The sequence below is a fragment of the Lissotriton vulgaris genome, chromosome 4_1, assembly GCF_964263255.1.
Source record: "Lissotriton vulgaris chromosome 4_1, aLisVul1.2, whole genome shotgun sequence".
Classification (NCBI taxonomy): Eukaryota; Metazoa; Chordata; class Amphibia; order Caudata; family Salamandridae; genus Lissotriton; species Lissotriton vulgaris.
The window spans coordinates 540,427,411-540,440,733 of NC_141691.1; positions in this window are offsets into that span (position 1 = coordinate 540,427,411).

Genomic DNA, 13,323 nt, shown 5'->3' on the forward strand with positions numbered 1-13,323 from the left:
AAAAGTCTTTCATTCTTTTATCCATAAAGTTCGCTGCCCAGAAAGCTATCCGGTTCGCGAACTTGGCGCTTACCACGCAAAAAAAAATTTTTTTTTTTGGACCCTCCTAGGCCCTTTTAAAACCTCCACATAAAACCTAGGGGGTCAACGAGGATCTACTATGCCCCCTTATGGTAATTTCCCCCTTTGTTTTGGCCTCCTCTTGTCTCTCGATCCTACCGAGAGACAAGATGGCGGCCGCTCCGGACTGTTTAGAATGTTGACAGACACCGGAGGGCCAATCAGCTTCGCATCGCAAAGTTCCGATACGCGAAAGGTTCGCTAACCGGATCGCTGCCCGGAGCGCTGTTACAGATATATATCTTGATTTAAACGTTAATTTCTCAAAATCCACTGAAGCACATATATTGAGACCTAGCAAAGGCACATCGGGCTAACAGTCCCTACAATTTTGCCAAGTTTCGTGAAAATCCATTCAGCCGTTCGGGCTAAAAGTGAGTCCAACCGCCCTATGGAAATTAACATGGGAAAAAGGCGTTTTGGGACCCCCCTTTTTTCTCGGCCCCCCCTCCACAAAACCCCCCCAAATTGTCAAGGGCTGCTCAGAAACAAAATGTGCCATTTTCCTGAAAATTTCAGCCAATTCCGTCCACAAACGCAAAAGTTATTAGGCATAGAATTTTCAGAAATCCCATAGGGAAAAAATCCTAACTATATATACCTACTGGCGACCGCCAGTAGGTAATATATATATATATATATATATATATATATATATATATATATATATATATATATATATATATATATTACCTACTGGCAATAGCCAGTAGGTATATATAGTTAGGATTAATTCCCTATGGGATTTCTGAAAATTCTATGTCTAATAACTTTGGCGTTTGAGGACGGAATCGGCTGAAATTTTCAGGAAAATGGCACATTTTGTTTCTGAGCAGCCCCTGAAAATTTGGTAGAGTTTCGTCAAGGGGGGGCTGAGAAAAAAGGGGGGTCCCAAAACGCGTTTTTCCCATTCATTTTTCCATAGGGCGGTTGGACTCACTTTTAGCTCGAACGGCTGAATGGATTTGCACGAAACTTGGCAAAATTGTAGGGACTGTTAGCCCGATGTGCCTTTGCTAGGTCTCAATATATGTGCTCCAGTAGTTTTTGAGAAATTAACGTTCAAACCAAGATATATATCTGTAACAGCGCTCTGGGCAGCGATCCGGTCCGCTTACTTTTCGCGAAACGGAACTTTGCGCGCAGAAAGCTGATTGGCTCTCCGGTGTCTGTCAACATTCTAAACAGTCCGGAGCGGCCGCCATCTTATCTCTCGGTAGGATCGAGAGAGAAGAGGTGAAAAACGAAGGGGGAATTTATTGAAAGGGTGCAAGGTATACCCCTCTTGACCCCCTAGGATTGTTGTTGGGGTTATTAAAGGGTCCCGTGGGGAAAATAAAAAAAAAATTATTTTTCACGGTAGAAGCGTTTCCCGGGCCGCGAACTGGGCCGCAAACTGGTAGCGAAACGGGAATTCGCCATTTTGTGCTTCGTTTTAATTGTTTAGAGACAAAAATTATCGCCGCACATCGGCCACAATGCATGAATATCGTTGAAAAGTCAGCGATATTCATGCATTATCCAGCAAATGCTCTTAGCCATGTTATCCACCTTCCATTGGATAACAGAAAGCTGATTGGCTCTCCGGTGTCTGTCAACATTCTAAATAGTCCGGAGCGGCCGCCATCTTATCTCTCGGTAGGATCGAGAGAGAAGAAGAGGTGAAAAACGAAGGGGGAATTTATTGAAAGGGGGCAAGGTATACCCCTCTTGACCCCCTAGGAATGTTGTTGGGGTTATTAAAGGGTCCCGTGGGGAAAATAAAAAAAAATATATTTTTCACGGTAGAAGCGCTTCACGGGCCGCGAACTGGGCCGCAAACTGGTAGCGAAACGGGAATTCGCCATTTTGTGCTTCGTTTTAATTGTTTAGAGACAAAAATTATCGCCGCACATCGGCCACAATGCATGAATATCGCTGAAAAGTCAGCGATATTCATGCATTATCCAGCAAATGCTCTTAGCCATGTTATCCACCTTCCATTGGATAACAGAAAGCTGATTGGCTCTCCGGTGTCTGTCAACATTCTAAATAGTCCGGAGCGGCCGCCATCTTATCTCTCGGTAGGATCGAGAGAGAAGAAGAGGTGAAAAACGAAGGGGGAATTTATTGAAAGGGGGCAAGGTATACCCCTCTTGACCCCTAGGAATGTTGTTGGGGTTATTAAAGGGTCCCGTGGGGAAAATAAAAAAAAAATTATTTTTCACGGTAGAAGCGCTTCACGGGCCGCGAACTGGGCCGCAAACTGGTAGCGAAACGGGAATTCGCCATTTTGTGCTTCGTTTTAATTGTTTAGAGACAAAAATTATCGCCGCACATCGGCCACAATGCATGAATATCGCTGAAAAGTCAGCGATATTCATGCATTATCCAGCAAATGCTCTTAGCCATGTTATCCACCTTCCATTGGATAACATGGCTAAAAACCGCTCTGTGCGTGAGCTTTTTTTTTTTTTGCTGCGTGACGTTTGTTAACGTTCGATTCGATGGAAATCAGGAAGTGTTGAACACCATTTTGTCACTGCGAGTAAATATTTTGTTATAAATGAATCCTTATTGATAAACATTGTCTGCGCCATCTTGCGTTTTTGTCCAATGCCACAATTTTGTCATGCACAGCAGCCATTTTAGATGCCTTGACCAGGGCCACTCTCTGCACGCCGTCGATTCTCAGCATGGCTCCCCACCCTCGCACGCATCTCCCCCACGCAATGGTCACCCCCGCTCTCTCTCTCATGCATGGGCCATATACTTCCCCCATCTGCGCTGCTCTTCTCTGAGAATCACACCCTGTGCCCGTTCGACACCTCCCTTTCACCCTATTCACTACCGCACCCTCTGACACTTCTCTTCCTCTGTGTCCGATTGTCCAGGCCGGACCTAGGCTATCACCTAGCCCTGCGGATGTAGTGTATGGCTCCAGCTGTAGAGTATCCAGACATGCCAACCCTCCCGATTCAGGTGTGAGACTACTGATTTCAGTGCTAGTCTTTCGTTTCCCGATTCCTGCAAGGAAAAACCCGGGGGCATATTTCCAACAACTAGCGGTAATTTTTGTCTCTAACTTGTTTAGAGACAATAATTATCGCCGCACTTCGGCGAATTTTATCGCACATAAACCTTGCTATTAGCAAGGTTTATCGCAAATGCGATAAAAAACGGCCGCAATGCATGAATATCGCTGAAAAGTCAGCGATATTCATGCATTAGTCAGCAAATGCTCTTAGCCATGTTATCCACTTCCCATTGAACAAGCGCATGGTCTTTTAAAGATTTGTGAAGTACTCGGGGCGGCGGTGTGTGTGTGTCCTCTTTCAGGAGCGGGCGGGGGGGCACTGGCAGCAATTTGCAGGCCAGGCAGTGTTCAACACGTGCATCACCCTTTCTCTGCCTGCTATTGCGCTCCATGCTTCGGAAAGGTAAGAAAAAGAACGTGCATTTGAGTTTGAAATGTCCGATCTTGTAGCAGTACACTTGCAAAGCCCACACATGACAATAACCCGATTCAAGGCCCCATTCACCCGATTTTTAAAAAAAATATAGTACTCCAAGACAGTTACATTTTAAAACTTTATTAATATTTAAATATAACGAACGCAACAAAAACTGTAAATATATTTAACCATTTTTTGAAATTAACCAGAACTATAACGATAACAACAACAACAACAATAATATAACTTTTATGCCTAAATTACGCAAACATTTAGCTAATCTGCTAAAGGGGGGAGTCGCCATTTCTTTACAATAATCAATAATGAAAAATCCACATCAATAGGGTTGCCCGTTTTGTCGATGCAGCACTATAGTGCAATATACACAGCACCTGGGGTGTCAAGAGTGAACAGGTCTTTTTTTGTTCCTTAAGATGTTATCTCCGAGAATGCTGATGCATTGGTGTCTGTACACTTCTTTGTCAATTCTGTCAAGATGATAACTGCTTTATAAACAGACGATATCTTTGTTTCATCATTAGTGTTAAGTGTGTCTGAAACTACAGTGCCCTTCTGTTTTTTTTTCTTCAGGCTCTACAGAGTTTTGTGTGTTGTTCTTTTGAGCGACAATTATTCCAGAGGTTTCAGGTTCACTTGTTTTGTTCTGCAGTGAGTTAACAGCTTTAGAGAGTTCATGTTTATTTGCTATGTCCTGCTGTTCGTGAACTGCTTCAGAGACGTCAGCCTCATTTTTTATGTTTCAGTAGATCCTGGACCTGCCCGGCCGCGCCCAAAATGGCGCCGGTGTAAATGGGACTCGTAACTGCTTGTTCTGTACTGGTTGCCCAACCTTGATATCACGAGATACATATGCAGTTTTGAAGCACATGGCGGAGGCTTGTCTGCTGTAGTGGGGCGCCCCTTTATCGTTTCAGTCGCCATTCCGCCCGCTTTTGCTACACTGTGCCTCATCCGCCATTCAGCTGTTTACCGCCCGCTCTTACGGCTACAGCGTCTCGCTCACCATGTAGTTGAGTTGCTCCCACTCTTGCGGTGCAGCGGTAGGCGGCTTCCACAGGACTCTTAAAATGGCGGCCGGCTCTTCGGATTTGGGCCTGGTCCAGTAAAATGGCCCTGGGACACCTTGGAACTCGGACGCTTGTCTGCCAGGGCTTGGGTTCCATTCTCGAAAGCGTCCCCTCAGCCTTGAAGATTGTACAAAAGTCTTGGGCGCCCTCGACTCCCGCAGGCTTCCGGTGGGGAGCGGCTGCCATGATTGCTTGCGGAATGGCCACGACGGAGCTACGAGATGGTGGTGCTCTCATGGTGACGCCAGCTTCAGTCTGAAACATCCAGAAACAAGGTGGGGCTTTCATCGTTTGGGAAAAAAAAAGTTTTAATCCAATGAAAAGTGTTATTTTTAGGTCACATGACCTAGTCTTACATAATTAGGAAAAGAAAAGTAAAATGAACCAATGAAAAGTTTTATTAACAAGTCACATGACCTGTTATGCTTACGTTACGCGCTGCGCGGCGCGCTCTGGATCGTTTCCGGGAAGCTGCGCCTTGCGCACCGGAGCACATCCGGGTGCGCTAACGCGTCGCGTCATATGACGCATTACGCGACAATGCAGGTGCAGAATATAGTCAAAATGTCTCCACCAACCAGCGGTCGGAATTCCACCGCTTTCAGCAGTCCAAAAAGTTTGGTCAAATCTTAAGAGCGGGAGCAACTCAACTACATGGTGAGCGAGACGTTGTAGTCGCAAGAGCGAGCGGTAAACAGCTGAATGGCGGAAGAGGCACAGAGTACCAAAAGCGGGCGGAATGGCAACTAAAACGGTAAAGGGGCGCCCTACGACAGCGTGTCTTCAGGTGAAACGGATTGTGGGACAAGGTCCAGAATGAAAGATTCTTCAAAAGGGAAAAAATTCCGCCGGACCCCGGGAGCCGGCCACCTATGCCGGGGGCGATCTCAGGCCTCACCAGGGCAACACGACTTGGGGAGGGGGCAGGAGCCAAGCGCCCCCTCTCAGTCCGCGCCATCTCACCGCCCCTCGGGAGCCTCCGTCAAGCGGTTTAGGGAGGCACCGTATCACATTGTTTTCCAATGCAGTCAGGTCCACAAATGGACCCCACTACTTTGAATAGTGAAGCTGCAGCAGGTGCAAATAAGGTTTAAACAGTGTTACAAGAACTGCTTAGAACTCTGAAGTATGGCACTCAATAACCAGGACTTATGCCATTTATGTAAGGCAGTGACATGGAAGCAACTCAGGGACAAAAAGCATGAACGAACATTCACGTATGAAAATCTTATTTGGAGAAGGGGTAGAATCCAAACGCCCCCTGCCAGTTCGCGCCACTACACTGTATGTGGAAAATCTGAAGCCATCATTCTACAAACTCTCAACGCTTGTTATCAGTGCATGACTTTCATGCTCGATCGATTGAGCTAGCCGGATCGGGCAATAAAAAGTATAAAATAGTTATGTAAATAGTTATTTAATAAAATGTTTTATTCTGTTTCTTTGGTGGTGTGTTGTGTATATTTATAATATTTGCATAGGGTTTGCCGTTATTTTGGGCGGTGTGGGTGGCGGAGTCGAGCTGTTTTGCAGCCCTCATGGTGTGGAGCTCAATTCATTTCACTATTTTCGTATTTCTCATGAAGGGTTATTCCTAATGTTTGTATTTTACCGAGGTTAAAAAGAGATCGAATTAGTGGTCTACTGATTTTGCTCGATTACTTTTATTTTTTTACACGATTTTTCACTATCTGCAAAGACTAAACAGAGTATTGCGACTTTGTGCTTGTTTGTAAATAGAGAATGATCCAAAGAGAACCAATTGTAAAACAGTAAATGCTTGGATAATAATCAATCAAATGGAGAGACAAGCAGGTACGACGGATTACAACAGGGGTAAAGGTCTGCGTTAACTACCCTTCACTATCTGCAAGGAGAGAGTACTACTAAGAGAAAAGAGGGGAGGGGGGGGGGCAGCGTTCAAAGCACATCAGCGTGCATAAACACGAAAACGTTTTTACCTATCACGTACTTGACATTTGACAGCTTTTGATGTTTGCTATTAAAAAACCATTGAAATTCACAGAAAAAACCATAGGTTATACTCCATATATAGTTAGGAATTTGCATTTACAAAACCTTGAAAATTCAATGAAAAAAACCATTGGTTTTAGGCCATATATAGTTAGGGATTTGCATTTAGAAAACCTTATTTTACTCGCATAAAACCATTGAAATTCCATATATAGTTATAAGCGCTAACTATATATCGCGCACCCGCAATCCACTGCTGATGATGTCACATATTACATCATTCATGACATGGTTAGTGACATCACTGATGACATCACTGATGACATCTCAAATGACATCACTGATGACATCACTGATAACATCTCATTTGACATGACTGATCACATCACTGATGATATCATTCATGGGATAATACCATGAACCTCTTCAGACTCTAATATAACCTTAGATACAATCAGTGTAAACAGACAGTCACTCATCCATGGAGTTACTCACACACCTAGTCAGTTATGCCAAAAATCAATCACACCTCCATTTTCTCAACTATACAGTTATACACACCTTACTTATTCAAACATATACTAACACATATTTACTTTACTCTCTTATACAATCTCTGATACATGTTCACAATGATCCATACAGCCACTCACACATTCACTAGCTCTTATGCACAGTTATTTATAGATGTCAACTCTCACATGTATTGTGTTTTACATATGTACTTAATATGACATGTAGCACTGAGATATCCATTCACTCACTAATACACTCATGCACAGTCAACCGCCCATACAGCTGTTTCCACATGCAGTTTTGAATCTATACATATAGTGAATCAACTACTCACACATCTATGTACAGAGTCACACACCTCCTAGCCACACATACACACACACTCAGTTTCCCATACAAATACTTGGACAACCAATCAATAACCCATACAGTTACTCATATAGCTACTGATCAACATATGCAGCAGTTTGTAGAACAACAGATATAATGATGCACAAATTAAAACAGTTTAGTCACTAACCCATGCACTCAGTGAGACACATTTAATCACTCACTCATACAGTCAGTCTTGCACCTACTAAATCCTTCATCCAGACACTTATACATCCACTCATTCTTCAATATGTAAGACATGTTTTAACTTTACAGAAACATACAGTCACTGGATGTTGTCATCAGTGATGTCATCAGTGATGTCACTAACCATGTCATGAATGATGTAATATGTGACATCATCAGCAGTGGATTGCGGGTGCGCGATATATAGTTAGCGCTTATAACTATATATGGAATTTCAATGGTTTTATGCGAGTAAAATAAGGTTTTCTAAATGCAAATCCCTAACTATATATGGCCTAAAACCAATGGTTTTTTCATTGAATATATATATATATATATATATATATATATATATATATATGCAGATATTGAAGTCTTGTGAATATGATAATAATCCCCTTTTATTTACAAATGGGTAATGGCTGCAACCCCTGTTTTCAGCATTTTGATTTTGCCTACTAGTATTTTGTTTATGTTCATTATCACATGGTGTGTAAACGTTTAAGTTAAAAAGAGGGCATTGTGGGTAAAATTTCCGATGTCATCAAGGGCAACTGCCCGAAACGCATCGTCTGCCACGTTGTTGAATTCTCAGGAATAAAGAAACCCTTTGCCATTATTTGGGATTCGTTGGTCTTTTATTTGCTCGCCGAGGCACTGGAGATTCTAGGAGACCTTTTGAGTTGATTTAATCTGCGGAGGGTGGTTGCCTTCGCCACAAATCCACCTCCTGGAAGCTGTCCGTCGGACTCAACCAACATGCGTTTATCTATGGTAATAGAATTTTACGACGGACCCTGCCTGGAGCTAGCACGCCTACAACCCTGCATCACGCTGGAAACACAGTGACAAGTTTGACCGTGAAACGGAATTGAACAGCAAAGGTGTTCGCGTTTGCAAGCCTCAACGTGGGGTGAGTGTTGCTTTTAAAACAGGCGGTGGGGAGTACATTGGAAATAGTGAAAGCCAGTTTACATCTTGGCCGCACACACATATCAAGTTCCTATAATCTGAGTCAATCAGCCGAGCGTTGGCAGCAGCAATGTCGGACGAAACTGTGAAAGAACGGGAAATGGCTTCATTGGAACTTTTCTAAAACCTGCCTAATATTTCGAAGAGGGGAGCAACAGCGGGAAACTCTGACAATGCACAACCAACTTCTACATCAAATGAGGCACAGATAAAAAATCTCATGAAACGTATGGAAAAATGTATGAAAAATGAGTGCACAAAGTGGTGGGAACATAAATCACTTTCAATGTACGTAGCTGAAGGGCGTGTTCCACGAGGATTGAGAATCCTCTTAGCACCAAGCTACGACAAACCACATCCAGACATGCTCAAGGAATGGGGTTTAACCAATTTGGATTCTTTGAGCAAACTGATGAAGATACTAATTAAATATGAGGAAATTGATTGTCTGCAACTTTTAAAGATATGGAGGAAATAAATGAAGAACTGAAAAAGTTTGAGCCCAATGAGTTAATACCGAAAATGAAAATGGAAATGAAAGAGCGCCTAAAGGTACATGAAGAAAAAATAAAAGCGTGGAAAGCGCGGAAGTTTGCGCGCGATAAGGATGACTTTGAAAATTGTAAAATCTACACATTTGCGCCCAAATTCGAAAATGTCAAACACCTGAAAATAAACCAGAAATCAGCCCTAGCAGTCACCAAGATAACATCAACGGCAGGAGCAAGCAGCGCGACACCCGAATCAGAACTAGGGGCCAGTGAGACAGAGTCAAACAGCAGCAATACCAGCAGTTTTTACTCTGATGAGGACCTCAGTGGGGGAGCTGGCATGGCAGAACCTCAACTTGTACTCAACTTAGGCGAAGAGGTTGATTTTTTAGTCAGCGCCCGCCTTCAAACTCTACGCCCTCGCAATCGGCAGGCGCAATCTCAAAATGGACAAGAATCAACAGAAGCCGCAAGAAACGCCGGAAAAAGCATAAAACAAAACAGCAACAAAAAGAAAAAGCAGTTCTGGCGCAACAAGAAATAAAAAGGGCAAAAGACAATACAATCGTCAACTTATCTGCGGCAGTATTAACATCAGCGGAGGAGCAGCTACTGAGCCTAGGTCTCACCTTTTGCCCCATATTAGACTTTAGTTATACTTTAACCAGAATCAACGTCTCTTTCGATGTAGCCGCAAATTAAAGCTGCGGAAATTTTTCAACTTTAAAGAAGGTCTAAATTAGATAGAAAGTAATGTGACAACAGCACCCAAGACAGTGTTAGAGGCACGAGATGTCAGAGGCCTTCTTACACTGCAACAACTGGGGGGTTCCACTGATAATATTGACACCAACACCGCTTTGTCCACCCAACAAGAATTAAGGGAAGCGGAGATACATCAGATTGGAGCAGGAGCAAGCCCATTCAAGCCCGCTTCCAGATTCATTCCCACCATGCCAAGAGACGCCATTGTTGCCGTCATCCTTGCACCATTCTTATTGCGGTCTTTCAGGTGGGGGCGTAATTTAAAATGCTTGTGGAGTTTAAGCTTTCTGGTAAAGCGGAACAGATCTATCCATGTTTGCGTATATTCCAGATCATTGGTGGGGCAGAATGCCAAGCCCAGACTCAATACTTCAGTTTCTACATCGGTCAATTTCTTCTCTGTCAGATTAACAACCATCAGATTGACCGAATGTCCAGGGCCATCTCACCCGCTTGTTATTGTTTCTTGTTCGTGTTGCGATTGGTCCAGCGGGAGGTTCTTGTGCTTCCTATGCCTCCTCTTCCCGCCGCCTGCCCTCCTCATCCCCCTTGTCCTCCTGATCCCCCTACTGATGTTGCACCTGCATCCAGCAGTTTGTTCTTCCTGTCGCGCAGCCAGGACTCTTTGATGATTTTGAATTCCTCCTGAAAAGGGGTTCTTTTGGGCGAGCACCCTGGGTGGTTTGAGCGGTATATTGTTTTCCTGAGCCACCGGGTCCATGTTGTTCATCACCGGATTTATTTTCGGTGACATCAGACTCCGAGGTGACAGCCTCTGTTTCTGGTGTTACACTGGCACCAGTGCCAGTCCCAGTTCCCTTCTGAAGAGCCTTGCGTGGAGCATCATATTTCTTGGCGTACGTTAATATGCGGCCCGTGAGGTAATCGTTGGCATCGCGCTCATATTTCTCTTGTTTGCACAATCGTATCTTTTGCTCATATTTGGTGAGCCGAGCTTTCATTAGATCCCTCATTTGGGATGTCTGCGCTCTTTGTCCCGGGTCCGTCTCCTTCTCCAGTTCTTCATCAATTAATCTGATCTCGGCCAGCGCCTTCCCCATGTTAATTTCCATAGGACGGTCTGACAAGTCTACAGCCCGAACCGCTGAACGGAATTACACCAAACTTGGCAAAATTGTAGGGACTGGTACGCAGATGTGCCTTTGCTATGTTTGGTGAAAATTGCTCCAGTGGTTTTATGAAAATTATCATCAAAAACACATATATATCTATATGAGCTTACCCGTACGAGTACCTCTACGTGCACGAGCTGCATGCTGATTGGCTGCCACTGTCTGTCAACACTCCAAAACAGAAATTGTGGGCAGCCATCTTGTGCCTCGGTAGAGTGAGGTACAGGAAAGCAGAAAAACAAATGTGTAGAACTCAAATAGGGGGCAGGGTAGAAGCACCCTGACCCCCTAGGCCTGCTCAGGGGGTCCCACAAGGACCCCCTAGGCAAAAACATTTTTTTTTAAAGTCGCGGGGTAAGCGATTTTTAAAAATATATATATATTTTTTGGGGGGCCTGGAGGGGCCTTGTGGGACCCCTTGAGCAGGCCTAGGGGGTCAGGGTGCTTTTACCCTGGCCACTTTGCGAGTTTCACACCTTTGTTTCACTGCTTTCTTGTGCCTTGGTTCTACCGAGGCACAAGATGGCTGCCAACACTTCCTGGTTTGGAGTATTGACAGGCAGTGGCAGCCAATCAGCATGCCTTCCCGAGAAAGCTGCATGCTCATTGGCTGTCAACACTTTTAACCAGGAAGTGCTGGCATCCATCTTTGGCCTCAGTAGACTGAGGCACAAGAAAGCAGAAAAACAAACGTGTTGATTACAAAAAGGGGGCAGGGTAGAAAAACCCTGACCCCCTAGGGCTGCTCAGGTGGTCCCACTAGGATATTAATATATTTAAACGTTATCCGCTAATAGAATTAGCATTTAACATTTTTTGCAAATTCACTGAAAAACTATAGGTTTAGGGCCTTATATAGTTAGGAATTAGCATTTAAAAAACCTTTGAAATGACAGTGATGTCATTTGAGATGTCATCAGTGATGTCACTGACCATGTCATGAATGATGTAATATGTGACATCATCAGCAGTGGATTGCGGGTGTGCGAAATATAGTTAGTCCAACTAACTATATAGGAGCAATTTCAATGGTTTTGTATGAGTGAAATGTCCAGCTAACTATAACACCCCTAAAACTTATAGTTTATTGAGTGAATTTCCAAGGTTTTTAAATGCTAATTCCTAAATATATAAGGCCTGAAACCTATGGTTTTTTCAGTGAATATATACTTAGAAGGGGAGGCAATCGTGAGCTCAAATTGAGGCGGCTTGAGTCGATTTTGATCCTCGAGTATGACAGTAAGTGGCCCAATGGGCTAAATAATACTGAGGATCTGCGCCATTTTCTCTAAAGACTCGCTTCTGTAAACAATGCCCGGGCAGTTCAGATATCTTAAACTGCATCCCATTTGCTCCTGAACCCAATATGTTTCAAACCATATGGTTAGGGATTATCAACATCAAAGATACAACATCACTAGGGCTAGTATTCTAAAACATAACTGCCCATTGGTTGGATTGAAAGGTTTACAAGATAGGGTTTAGCTGTATTGATATCACTGTAACTTTCCCCAGGAGAATTCTGTCTGTAAAGCAACTGATGCTCATGAAAAGCGCTCTGATACTTCTGGGTCGAGATCGGGCTAGATAAAATTCTGGAGGGAAAAAAACTGTAAATTCTATTCTATTCATCAGTATCCTTCTTTTATATTGTGTTTTTGCAATTTCCTTCAAGGCTCCAACAACAAATTTATGAAACATATTTACATGTTCGTGAAGAGTAAAAGTCAAAGTCCACATTTCAATGCAATGCATGAATGAATAAATTGATTTATTTTCTTGTATCCTGCATACTGCGAACTTAATCTCCTGCGGGGACCACCGGTCTTTGGTGCAGTTAGTGAACTGAGACAGGATGATTTGACTTGCGCAGGATCACACAACAGGCGAAGAGGGCACGTGCACGAGTGATGGGAGTTAAAAGTGGAATGTCACGTGGTTTGCAGTCAGGGCCTCTATCAGAAACTGTGACCGGACATGGTTCCTTTAAAACAATAAACAAACTTGTTCAAAGTCTAAATCGATGCACTCTCTAGGGCTGTGCCACTCGCAACAATCCACGGGAATTTAGCGTTTCCACGTGTGAATGCAAAGCAACTAAATGCCTGACACTGGGCCTGACTACCCTGCCTGCGGTGGCCGGGTAGGGCCCGGGCCCCGGTCCCGCGGAGGGGATCCGGAACTCCCGGGCCACCGACCTTATCGCCGTGTTGAATCCTCCGGGTGGACTGCACGGACCCCACCCATTTACCTCTCGACGGTCTCACGCCCT